This window comes from Bidens hawaiensis, unplaced genomic scaffold, assembly GCF_021521415.1.
Source record: "Bidens hawaiensis isolate Kalapana, Puna unplaced genomic scaffold, B.hawaiensis_p1.1 tig00000296_1, whole genome shotgun sequence".
In the NCBI taxonomy this organism is placed as follows: domain Eukaryota; kingdom Viridiplantae; phylum Streptophyta; class Magnoliopsida; order Asterales; family Asteraceae; genus Bidens; species Bidens hawaiensis.
Window position 1 is genome coordinate 6,284,706 of NW_027491024.1, and position 12,276 is coordinate 6,296,981.

Below are 12,276 nucleotides of genomic sequence, written 5' to 3' on the forward strand. Positions count from 1 at the left end.
ATCACAGGGTGACAGCTCACCGACAACAGTACGAGGAGGAGTACCCTCTAGTACTGTTTGTCACTATTAGCCGCTGCCTACTCACCAACCCTTACTATGGGACGTGCGCAGCCTACAGTTGGTGGAACAGTGCATAGCCGGCAGTAAAGGAACAGTATACAGCCGACCTTGTCACTATCGGCCGCAGCCTATCCACCAACCAGTATGGCTTGTGCGTAGCCCACTGTTGGTAGAACAGGAATACTATTCAGCCGGCTGTACCTTCTAGGAAACCTACCTTCGGCTATAAATACTCCAACACCTTGGAATGGTAATGATATCATCTGATATATCATTATCTTATCTTCTCTAGCAATCTCTTAATATACACTTATATTCAGAGCAATCTAGTCTGATTCTCACGCCGGAGGGTGGTCACAAGGAGGAACCCCCCCCCCCCCTTCTCAGTGACGAGCTTACGGTGTCTGTTTTGCAGGTCACCTGAAGAACAACCTTCTTTGCTGGACCTCATTCTCGTGGGAAACATTACTTAACCCCCAGATTATCCGTAATATGCCCAGGGTCACTTAGTGTTTCTTCAGGTTCGGTCCCGGTTCCTCGGTTATGACGGTTCCGAACCGTTTTTTCTTGAAATTCTAAGATTACTTACATTTATGAAAATAATGAAACTGATCAATAGAAAAATAACATGTGTCAAAAAAGGATGTTGCTTTAACGGTAGATTTGTATAATACAAAATTATTTTAGATTTCGATGTGTATATTTGCTTGGAATATCATAAATAAGAAGGTGATAAAATAAGCCGACATCAACGACCTTTTCTTACATCTTTCTTTTCCCTCATTAATACATTTGAGGAATGGACCATGTGATGCTCGAGATCAAAGTCGTTGTTTGCTAAACGACATTGATTCCTATAGTCGATGTCACCAACTAGCGTAAATAATACAATCATAAGAATGTAACATATATGTATTTGTTCGAATTAAGAAAGAGACTTGTGGAAAATATGACATTGCCCAAATTTTTTTATTTTGATAATCAGAAGATATTAAGAGAAAATGTTATTCGCTCAACTGCTCAAGTATAAATTAGGATTTATGAATCAAAACACATCATTATTCAAAAACATGAAAAGGCAAATAATATTGTCATGTTCAAACTTGTTACCTTCATGTCTTGCTCTAATGATCATTACACTTTCAGTTTCAAAGTTTGCTTCTGCATTTTTGGAGGAAGCCAATGGTCTTCTTAAATGGACAGATAGCTTGAAAATTCCAGACAACTCTCCTATGTCTTCTTGGACAAGCCCAAATATGAATGATACTGATTCGCCATGGTCTGGTGTAGTTTTAAATTCTGATGGGGTCATTCGGGAGTTATACCTCACAAATTATGGATTAAACGGTACGCTTAACCAGTTCCCATTCTCTTTACTGCATAACATTACTCGTTTTGAGCTTAGTATAAACCACCTTTTCGGTCCGATCCCCGCACAAATCCGACTCTTGTCCAAACTTGTTTATCTTGATCTTTCAGGAAATAAGTTTTCGGGGGCAATCCCACCGGAAATTGGGATGTTAGCCAATCTCCAGACCCTCCACCTTTTTCAAAATCAATTAAATGGGTCGATTCCACAAGAGATTGGTCAACTGACCTCTCTCTCTGAGCTTGCCTTGTATGATATATAACTCTCTTGAAGGAGAAATGCCTCCAACATTGGGCAACTTAAGAAACTTGGCTAAACTATATCTTGATAATAACATGCTTTCTGGTCAAATTCCACATGAGTTTGGGAACCTCGTCAATCTTATGCAAGTGTATATCAGTAACAATTCTTTGAGTGGTCCTATCCCACCTACTATTGGGAATTTGAAGCGGCTTATGGTTTTGTTCCTTTTCCAAAACAAATTGAATGGTTCGATCCCACAAGAACTCGGGCGCCTTGTCTCACTTCAGAGCCTCAGCCTCTATTCAAACCATCTAACAGGCCAAATTCCTTCATCATTAGGTAATTTGGAGTCTTTGGATCTCCTACACTTGTACAAAAATAAACTCTATGGGCCCATTCCTACTGAACTGGGGAATTTGAAGTCTCTCACTCAGCTGGCGCTAAGTGAAAATCAACTCAGTGGTTCTATACCTTCGTCACTAAAAAACCTGGGAGACCTACAATATTTGTATCTTCGTGTGAATAATCTATCTGGTCCTATACCACAAGGAGTATTGTCAAGTCCAGTCATGCTTGAGCTAGAAATGGACAATAATCAATTGTCTGGGCATTTGCCTGAAGATTTATGCCATTGGAGAATGCTTCAATATTTATCACTAAGTCATAATCGACTCACAGGTCCTATACTGATAGGCGTAAGGAACTGCCATAGCTTAATAAGAGGTCATTTTGATTTTAACCAATTTAATGGAGACATATCAGATAGTTTTGGAGTTTATCCAAGTTTAGATCGACTTGATGTCAGTCACAACAATTTTCATGGGCAGTTGCCTCAAAACTGGAGTAAATGCAAGAACTTGACAGCATTGTTGATGAGATATAACAACATCAGTGGTTGCATACCACCCCAACTTGGAGATTCTACTCGTCTACAAACACTTGATCTTTCTTCAAATAACTTGGCTTGTGAGATTCCAAAGGAACTTGGAAATGCAAGAGGTATGCTACAATTGTTATTGCAAGATAACAAACTTTCGGGTGTTATACCTCAAGAGCTTGGGTCACTTCAAAATCTCCTTTCTCTCGATCTATCCTCAAACAGATTGCACGGGCCGATATCGAGACACATTGGTAATTGGAAACACATATATTACTTGAATTTTAGTGATAATAAGCTCAGCGGAAAAATCCCATCTCAGATTAGTAAATTAGGGCAACTTACCACACTTGATTTCTCTTGGAATTCACTTACGGGTGTGATACCATCTGAAATTCAAATTTTAGTAGCTTTGGCATATTTGAATCTTTCTCACAACAAATTATCTGGTTCAATTCCTGATACCTTTAATACATTGCCGAGTGGGATTGATATCAACCTCTCTTCCAATGAGCTAGTAGGTCCAATTCCCACATCATTTGCTATCTTCAAAAATTCATCCATACAAGTATTCTAAGGCAATCCAGGTTTGTGTGAAAATGTTACAAGACTGAAACTTTGTGAAAGTCAAATTCTGGTGAAGAAAAATAATGATAGCTTTCATCATAAGCTCATCATGGTATTAATGCTCCCTGTTTTGGGGGCACTTTTACTAGGATTATGGAAGCTTAGGTGGAGAAAAAAGGCAAAGTACAATGGCAGTGCTGAAATTTTTTTAAAGAATAATGAATTTTTGGCTCCAAAAAGGTACTCTTATTCACAAATCCAGAAGGACACAAGCTCATTTGAAGTCAAATTAGGCCAAGGTGGCTTTGGATCTGTGTACAAAGGATCATTAAGCAATGGAAATTTGGTGGCAGTAAAGGTTCTAAGTGACTCAAAAGATAATGGTGAAGACTTTATAAATGAAGTAGCTAGTGTGAGCAGGACTTCACACGTTAATATCGTCAATCTAGTGGGATTTTGTTTAGAGGGGCGTCGAAGAGCTTTAAGTTATGAATTTATGCCCAATGGATCCCTTGAAAGGTTCATTTATGGTCGGGGCTCTTCAAGTATTAATCAACTTGGGTGGGAAAGGTTGCACCAGATTGCTATCGAGATTGCTAGAGGTTTAGAATACTTGCATAGGGGTTGTAACACACGGATCTTACATTTTGACATAAAGCCACATAATATTCTTTTAGATCAAGATTTTTATCCTAAGATATCAGACTTTGGACTTGCTAAGCTATTCCCTGAAAATAGAAGCATGATATCCATGTCCCATATGAGAGGAACACCAATAGCTCCTGAAATATATTCTAGGAACTTTGGTCCAGTCTCCCACAAATCAGATGTTTATAGTTATGGGATGATGATCCTAGAAATGGTTGGAGGGAGGAGAAATGTTGAGATTGAAGTTGATCATACAAGTGAAATATACTTTCCTCACTGGATATATAAAAAACTTGAATCAGAAGAAGAACAACTTGAACTACATGGGATTGTGAGCAATGAAGAGAACGAATTAGCAATGAAGATGATTATTGTGGGTTTGTGGTGCATACAAAGTAATACCTTAAATTGCCCAGAAATCACCAAGGTGTTGGAAATGTTAGAAGGCGGCTTAGAGCTATTGGAAATCCCACCAAAGCCTTACATGTTTTCACCACAACGATCAGGTGATCTTTCGGCTATAGATTAGTTGCATTCTTATGTTTTACTACTGACACTTTATAATGTTTGTGTCATGTGAGCATGGCTATGTTAGTTAATATCTAATGACTGTTTAGAGGATGTGTGCATCTACAAGCTAATACTACAATTCTACGAAGTGCTTAAGTATTGCATACCAAGGAAAATGATCACTAGTATAAAGTAGGCTTGCAAATAGGCTAGCATATACATTGTAATATACACATTATTTATTTGATATAACTATTAAGAAATATTTATCGGCTGAATATCTACTCAATAATAAGCATAAAGATATGAGTCTTATTTGATCATATAATATAAATATGATTTGAAGTTAAATCATAAATTAAATAAAATCTTTTGGGTTTTAAAAATGATCGTTTGAAGTCCTTTATTTTTATATGTCAGGTGACATTCTTAATACTCCTTTCATCTCACAAAAATAGCAACATTTACTTTACATGTAATTAAGGAACATAGATCAACTGTTACTTGCCTCGTGTAAATAACTACATAAAATAAAGGAATCTTGTGTATCAATGCCAATAACAAAAAGAGTTGGTAATGCCAGTAGTGGACAAGAAGATTGCAACCAAATTATTTTCAGATTTGGTTTCTTAGTCATGACCGGTTGTATCATTTAGGCATTTCATCGAACATGTTATATGCATGTAATGCAACTTGCTCTTGATCATGAGAACTGAACAAAGAAAGGAACTTCTTGTATACATGTTAGCATTTCGTTGAGCATGTTGCGCGCTAGTAAAGACAACTGAAGAAAGAAAATCAATTTAAAATAGAATTCAAATATTTGATTCAGTTGGATTTTCCAAATCGAATTAAGTTGGCTAGCTGTAAAAAGTTCTCAATTTAAATAAAACGAAAATCAATTGGACAAACATCGTTGCCCTTGATTTAAATACATGTCCTTTTGTCTATTGATTTTAGGTGTTTTTCAAAATGATATGAAAAGGATGCTACACCTAAGAGCATTCTCAACTCATTCTTTAAAGTTGTCAAACCCATATAATTTAGGGTAAATTTTAAGAAAACCATCAAAATCACCTCTCCAATCCATTCCTTATTATATGGATGAGTTATATGGCAACTAAAGTAATCCCTAAATATAGGGACTTATTTTTGATTCATACCATATAATATAACACATATCTCTCAATCACCATTTACTATATAATAAGACAAAAGAGAAAAAAGTAATAAAGAATTCATTTATGGATATGAATAGGGAATAGAATGTGGAAGAATTTTAAAAAATGATAGATAAATTTATGAAATGATGTTTTTTAGCTAAATTATAAAGAAAATATATGGAATAGGATGTGAATGCTCTAAGGTGTCCTTACCAAGGATGACCTGACCTTTCTGAGAATTAGCATCTTAAGTTTTTCTTCAAAAAAATTCTAACTCAGTTTGTAAGGTCCTGTAATATTTAAAGTGTGTAATGCCTACTATTATTAACTTTGTTTTTCTTGATCAAAATATTTTTTGTAGGTAATTAAAGAACTGTATTAGTGGAGACAATGCAGGTTTGTCACCCAAAAAAAAACGAATGGATGCTCAACTTAGAAGATGCAAATTCGTTTGTAGGAACTGTAACATACAAGATGTGAAACTTAATGTTTATCTATTTTATTAGTTTTATAAAATTATATCGTTTTCTTAGAAATCAATGGTTGTTCTGGGGAAGATTTGAAATTCTTGGTTGTAGTTATGACATTTCATATTTGTATTTTGGTTTGTAATTAGTTCTATAATTGGAGGACTGATTTTGTACTTTTGAGAGAATGTTTCTAATTTGGTTGACTCTTTTTTGCAGTGTGAAGGTGGGCTGGACTTTTGTTTATGAAAGAGATTAAAAGGATTTATTTCATACATGTGTTTAAGCCAGGTTTTTAAATCAATAAAATTTATATCTTTAGCCTCTCTATCTGACTTTGACCATCTTTATGTGTTTTTATAACACAAAATGATTCTAAATTCCACTATAGAATGCTCATGACCATCTTTATGTTTACAGAAAACGTTGGTTTCTATATTTTTTCTCTCTAAATTTAAGTCGTCGTTTACTAACTAAATTAAGGATGTTGATTCCCATAGTGGATGTCTTGGTTGTCAGTTTGTCACCGGCCATCAAATGTAATTTAATTAGAAGCATAAGTTAGGATTCAAGACACCCAACACATGCATCATTTATCAAAAACATGAAAACGCAAATAATACTATCTTGTTCAAACTTGTTACTGTGATCTCTTGCTCTTTCAAAGTTTGCTTATGCATCTTTAGAAGAAGCCAATGCTCTTCTTGAATGGAAAGATAGCCTGCAAAATCCAGACAACACCCCGTTGTATTCTTCGACGAGCGTCGCTATGAATTCTACTGATTCACCATGGGCAGGCGTAAGTTTAAATGCTGATGGGGCCGTTCGGGAGTTGTACCTCCCAAAATTTGAACTAAACGGTACGCTTAACCAGTTCCCATTCTCTTTACTGCACAACCTTACTCGTTTTGAGCTTAGCGTAAACCACCTTTTCGGTCCAATCCCCGCACAAATCCAGCTCATGTCCAACCTTGTTTATCTTGATCTTTCAGGGAATATGTTTTCTGGGGTAATTCCACCAGAAATAGGGATGTTAGCTAATCTCGAGACCCTCCATCTTTTTGAAAATCAATTAAATGGGTCAATACCACAAGAGATTGGTTAACTATACTTTCTCTCCGATATTGCTCTGGGTGATAATTCTCTTGAAGGAGAACTGCCTCCAACATTGGGCAACTTAAAAAACTTGGCCAAATTATATCTTGATAATAATAGGCTTTCTGGTCAAATTCCACACGAGTTAGGACAGATGATCAGTCTTGTAGAATTAAAAATCCGTAACAACTCTCTCAATGGTATTATTCCCCCAACCATTAGGAATTTGAAGTCTCTCACTGTGTTGGCATTGAGCAAACACCAACTAAGTGGTTCTATTCCTTCATCACTAAAGAACCTGAGAAGCTTACGCTACTTGTATCTTAATGATAACAAACTATCTGGCCATATACCACAAGGAATAATGACAAATCTAAACTTGTTAGATATAGTAGTGTCTAGTAATCAATTGTCAGGCCCTTTACCCGAAGATTTGTGCCATGGAGGAAGGCTTCAATATTTATCACTAAGTTATAATCACCTCACCGGGCCTATACCTATAGGCCTAAAAAATTGCTCCAGCTTAATAATAGCTTCTTTTGATTCTAATCAATTTATTGGAGATATATCGAATAGCTTCGGGGTGCATCCAAGTTTAGATTACCTTGACATCAGCCATAACAATTTTTATGGGAATCTGTCTCAAAACTGGAGTAATAAATGCAAGACACTAACAACTTTAGTGATGGGATACAACAACATTAGTGGTTACATACCATCTGAGTTTGGAAATTCTACTCAACTACAAAAGCTTGATCTTTCTTCAAATAATTTGGTTGGAGAAATTCCAAAGGAACTTGGTAAGATGAAAGATATGTGGTATTTGTCCTTAAAAGAAAACAAACTTTCAGGTTTTATACCTCAAGAACTTGGATCATTTCACATGATGGAACATTTTGATCTTTCCACTAACAAATTGAGCGGGCCGACACCAAACTACATTGGTGAGTGGGAGCAAATTCGGTACTTGATTCTTAGTAATAACAAGCTCAGTGGAAAAATCCCATCTGAAGTTGGTAAATTAACTAATCTTACCACACTTGATTTCTCTTGGAATTCACTCACGGAAGAGATACCAAGTGAAATTCGCAGTCTAGTAAATTTGGCAAGTCTGAACCTTTCACACAATAGATTGTCTGGTTCAATTCCCAATGTCTTTGGAAAATTTCCTAGCAAGATTAATGTGAACCTGTCTTACAATGAACTGGTAGGTCCAGTGCCCACCTCATTTGCTACAATAAAGAATTCGTCCATACAGGTATTCCAAGGCAATCCAGGTTTGTGTGGAAATGTTACCGGATTGAAACTTTGTGAAAGTCAAATTTTGGTGATAAACATAATAACATATTTCATCAAAGGCTCATTCTTGTAATAATGTTCCCTCTTTTGGGGGCAACATTTTTACTCTGCTTATTAATATGGAAATTTAGATGGAGAAAACAGGCCAAGTACAATATCACTGCTGAAATTTCCCTAAATAATAATGAATTCCTCGCTCTAAAAAGGTACTCTTATTCACAACTCCAGAAGATTACAAACTCCTTTGAAGTCAAACTAGGTCAGGGTGGCTTTGGATCAGTGTACAAAGGATCATTAAGCAATGGAAATTTAGTGGCAGTGAAGGTTTTAAGTGAATCAAAGGGTAATGGTGACGATTTCATTAATGAAGTTGCAAGTGTCAGTAGGACGTCCCATGTTAATATTGTCAGTCTAGTGGGATTTTGTTTAGAGGGTCGTCGAAGTGCGTTGATCTATGAATTCATGCCTAATGGATCCCTTGAAAAGTTAATATATGGTCGGGATTCTTCAAGTATTAATCAACTTGGGTGGAAGAAGTTACATCATATTGCCATTGGGATTGCTAGAGGTTTAGAATACTTGCATAGGGGTTGTAACACACGGATCTTACATTTTGACATAAAGCCCCATAATATACTTTTGGATCAAGATTTTTTCCCTAAGATATCCGACTTTGGGCTGGCAAAGCAACACCTAGAAAAAAGAAGCATGATATCCTTGTCTCGTATGAGAGGGACACCGGGGTATATTGCTCCTGAATTAATTTCTCGGAATTTCGGTTCAGTCTCCCACAAATCAGACGTTTATAGTTACGGGATGATGATCCTAGAAATGGTTGGAGGGAGGAAAAATGTTAAAAATGATGTTGATCATACAAGTGAAATATATTTTCCTGACTGGATATATAAGAAAGTTGAATCAAAAGAACAACTTGGACTACATGGGATTGTGAGCAATGAGGAGAACGAATTAGCAAGGAAGATGATTATTGTGGGTTTGTGGTGCATACAAACTAATCACTTGAACCGCCCGGCAATCACCAAGGTGCTGGAAATGTTAGAAGGGAGCTTAGAGCTACTGGAAATGCCTCCAAAACCTTGCATGTTTTCACCACAAAGATCAGGTGATCTTTCAGTTACAGATTAGTTGCATTCTTATTGTTTATAACTATTAACACTTTATAATGTGTGTGTCATTTAAATATTATTGGGTTAATTAATTCCTAATGACTGTTCAGAGAATGCGTGCTTATACAAGCTAATACTGCAATTTTGCTAAGTATTACATACCAAGGTTAGTTTAGTTAATCAGGTAGTATGCAAAAATGGGTAGATTGCATAGCTGCATTTAACTATATGAATTAGTTGAATATCTAGCTAAGGAGTATAAAGATATCTGAAATTATTAGATTCATTAAGACAAATATGATTTGAGGTCAAATTATAACATAAGTCTAAAAGTTATTGTTGAAATCCTTGTTTTTGTTTGTTGATACTCTTTTCGTCTCACAAAAATAGCAACAATACTTTAGCGTAAAATAAAGGAATCTTGTGTATCAATGCCAATTAGGGCTGTTCACTAGTCGAGTCCGAGTCGAGCTAGGGTGGTTTCGAGCTCGGGCTTGAAATTAAACGAGGCATCTCAGCTAAGGCACTAGCTTGATTTTGAAGCTAAACGAGATTTATATCGAGCCAACGAGCCGAGCCATGATCGATCCAAGCCTAGGTCGAGCCGAGCTTGATTACAAAAATTAAAATGAGCCAACTCAGCTCAGAATGTTTCAAATCAAGTTTTTTTTAGCTAGTTTTATTTGAGCTTTTATCGAGCGAGCCACGAGCCCGAGCTTCGAGCCTCGAGCTTTTTGCCAATAGCAAAAATCGTTGATAGTGGACAAACAAATTGCAGCCAAATTATTTTCAGGTTCGGTTTGTTATTAAGGACCAGCTATAATAATTATGTCTCTTTAGAGCAAAGTTTTGGATAGCCAAATGCTTCCATGCTGGTCTAAACAAGCAAGTTTGACAAAGAATCATCACTAGCTCTCAGTTAAGCATTTCATGGAACATTTTATATGCATGTAAAGCAACTTGCTCAAATTAATCAATGAGAACTGAATTAAGAAAGCAACTTGTTATATGCATTTAGGCATTTCGTCAAACATGTTTTGTGCTAGTAAAGAAAACTGAAGAAGGAAAGCACACCTTCGAGTTAAAATAGTTTCGAGATTATAGAATTAACGAGCATAACTTAGTTGCAATCGGAACGAATTTAACCATTATCATATGTGAATGTTAAAAGGCTTTGACTCGTAACAATGCTCAAAAGTTATAACATACATTTGAATTTTGATAGGAACTCTCACCGTAGACTTTGAATTAAATTCCTAATTTTTTTTTGAACGACCAGCTAAGTAACGCCGGGTACTTCGTACGCGGCCCCCATTGGCCAAAGGTAGCCCGAGCCGGCCACTAATCCGGACGGACGAAGCCCCTAGCGGTCCACCCTATTGAGGGATCACCGGATAAAACCCGACCCCCACACCCACCTAATGGCACGACAGTGAGGAGCCGGTAAAACCGGGTGAGATCAGGACTCGAATCCTAGCAAGCTAGGGTCATCCCTCATATCTCCCATATAAGTTGGTGATAGCGAGGCTTGAACCTCCTACCTCTCACTAGTAAAGTGAGTGCTTTACCATTGAGCCACATCCAACTTATGAATTAAAATCCTAATAAATTGTTTAATGTTTCTTGTTCAAACAAAAAAAGTAAATGTTAACCGTTTTTCAATTTTTTATTTACTTTGGGCTATATCTGAATTTTTAAACTGGTTGGGCTTTAAATAAATAGGGGTAACGTAATATTTTCCAGGGGTAGCGAAATACGAAAACCGACCCAAAAAGATAAAAAACATACAATGCTGACGAAAAGTTGAGGTGTAGCGAAGCCTATCTTGATCTTGAACTACGTCCGCCACTTCTAATAACATGTTAACTGTTAATTTTTTATGTAATTCTATTTAAGAGTAGATGAGCTTAGTTTGCTGTTAAAAATAAATATTAGCATTACCGTTCTTTATGTATTCTAAATAAAAAGGTTATTGATTCGTAGAAAAAAGGCAGCTATATAAACTAAAAGTTATTTAAATAACTAATGTATATGAGGAAGTTACGTTAGTAGTTAGAGCACCCATAATAATAAGCTATAAAACTCAAGATTTGAATTTATGTGGATTGTGATAAGTAGCAAATTTTTTGGTCACAGATCTCCTTGTTGTGGAGTTAGAATATGTCTTCAAAGTTTGTAAGAAGTTTGTAAAAGCAAGCTAGAAAAAACCTAATGATGTGGCAATTTCTCACATACACACATACATATAACATATATATACAACTTTAATATTTTTAATGGGGTTTGTGGAGGTTTGTTGTTGAGGAAGAAATTGAGGTTTTTGAGAAAGTTTGAAATATGATTGACGTGATGATTTGTATGAGTTTGTTATTGTAGATGCTCTTAGTAGGACGTAGAGTTGTAGAATTCATATATTCTAAATCAATATTTATATTCTCTAGAGAAAATGTAAATAGCAAGAAACTACGTCGATGTAGAACTAGCTTATAGTTGATAATCACTTTTTAAAGGGGAGTTCCTAGTTTCAAAACTTATGCAACGGAGTCATCATCATCGTACTTAGTATATCCCACCAATACCAAAGCTATGGTAGGGTCTGAGGAGGGTAAGATGTAGACAGCTTACCTTTAACCATAGAGAGGATGCTTCTAGTAAGACCACTCGGCTAGATTGTAGTTTTGCATCAAGCCTTGGACATAAGGCTTATAGCACTCAATAATCGAGACACTGGCTGATTGATGCATGTACTCTTGTCTTTCAGCTATCAACGCCATTACATTGGTGTAAAAGTTCGGGACACCACATTATTGATTAGTGCATGTACACTTGCGCAATGGAGTAGTTTATAAAT

The 12,276-nt window shown here is 36.2% G+C and overlaps 1 pseudogene; it reads left to right on the forward strand.

Annotated features, from left to right (window-relative positions):
* Positions 1 to 1,130: 1,130 nt before the first annotated feature.
* Positions 1,131 to 4,930, forward strand: LOC143619389 (uncharacterized; annotated as a pseudogene).
* Positions 4,931 to 12,276: the final 7,346 nt, after the last annotated feature.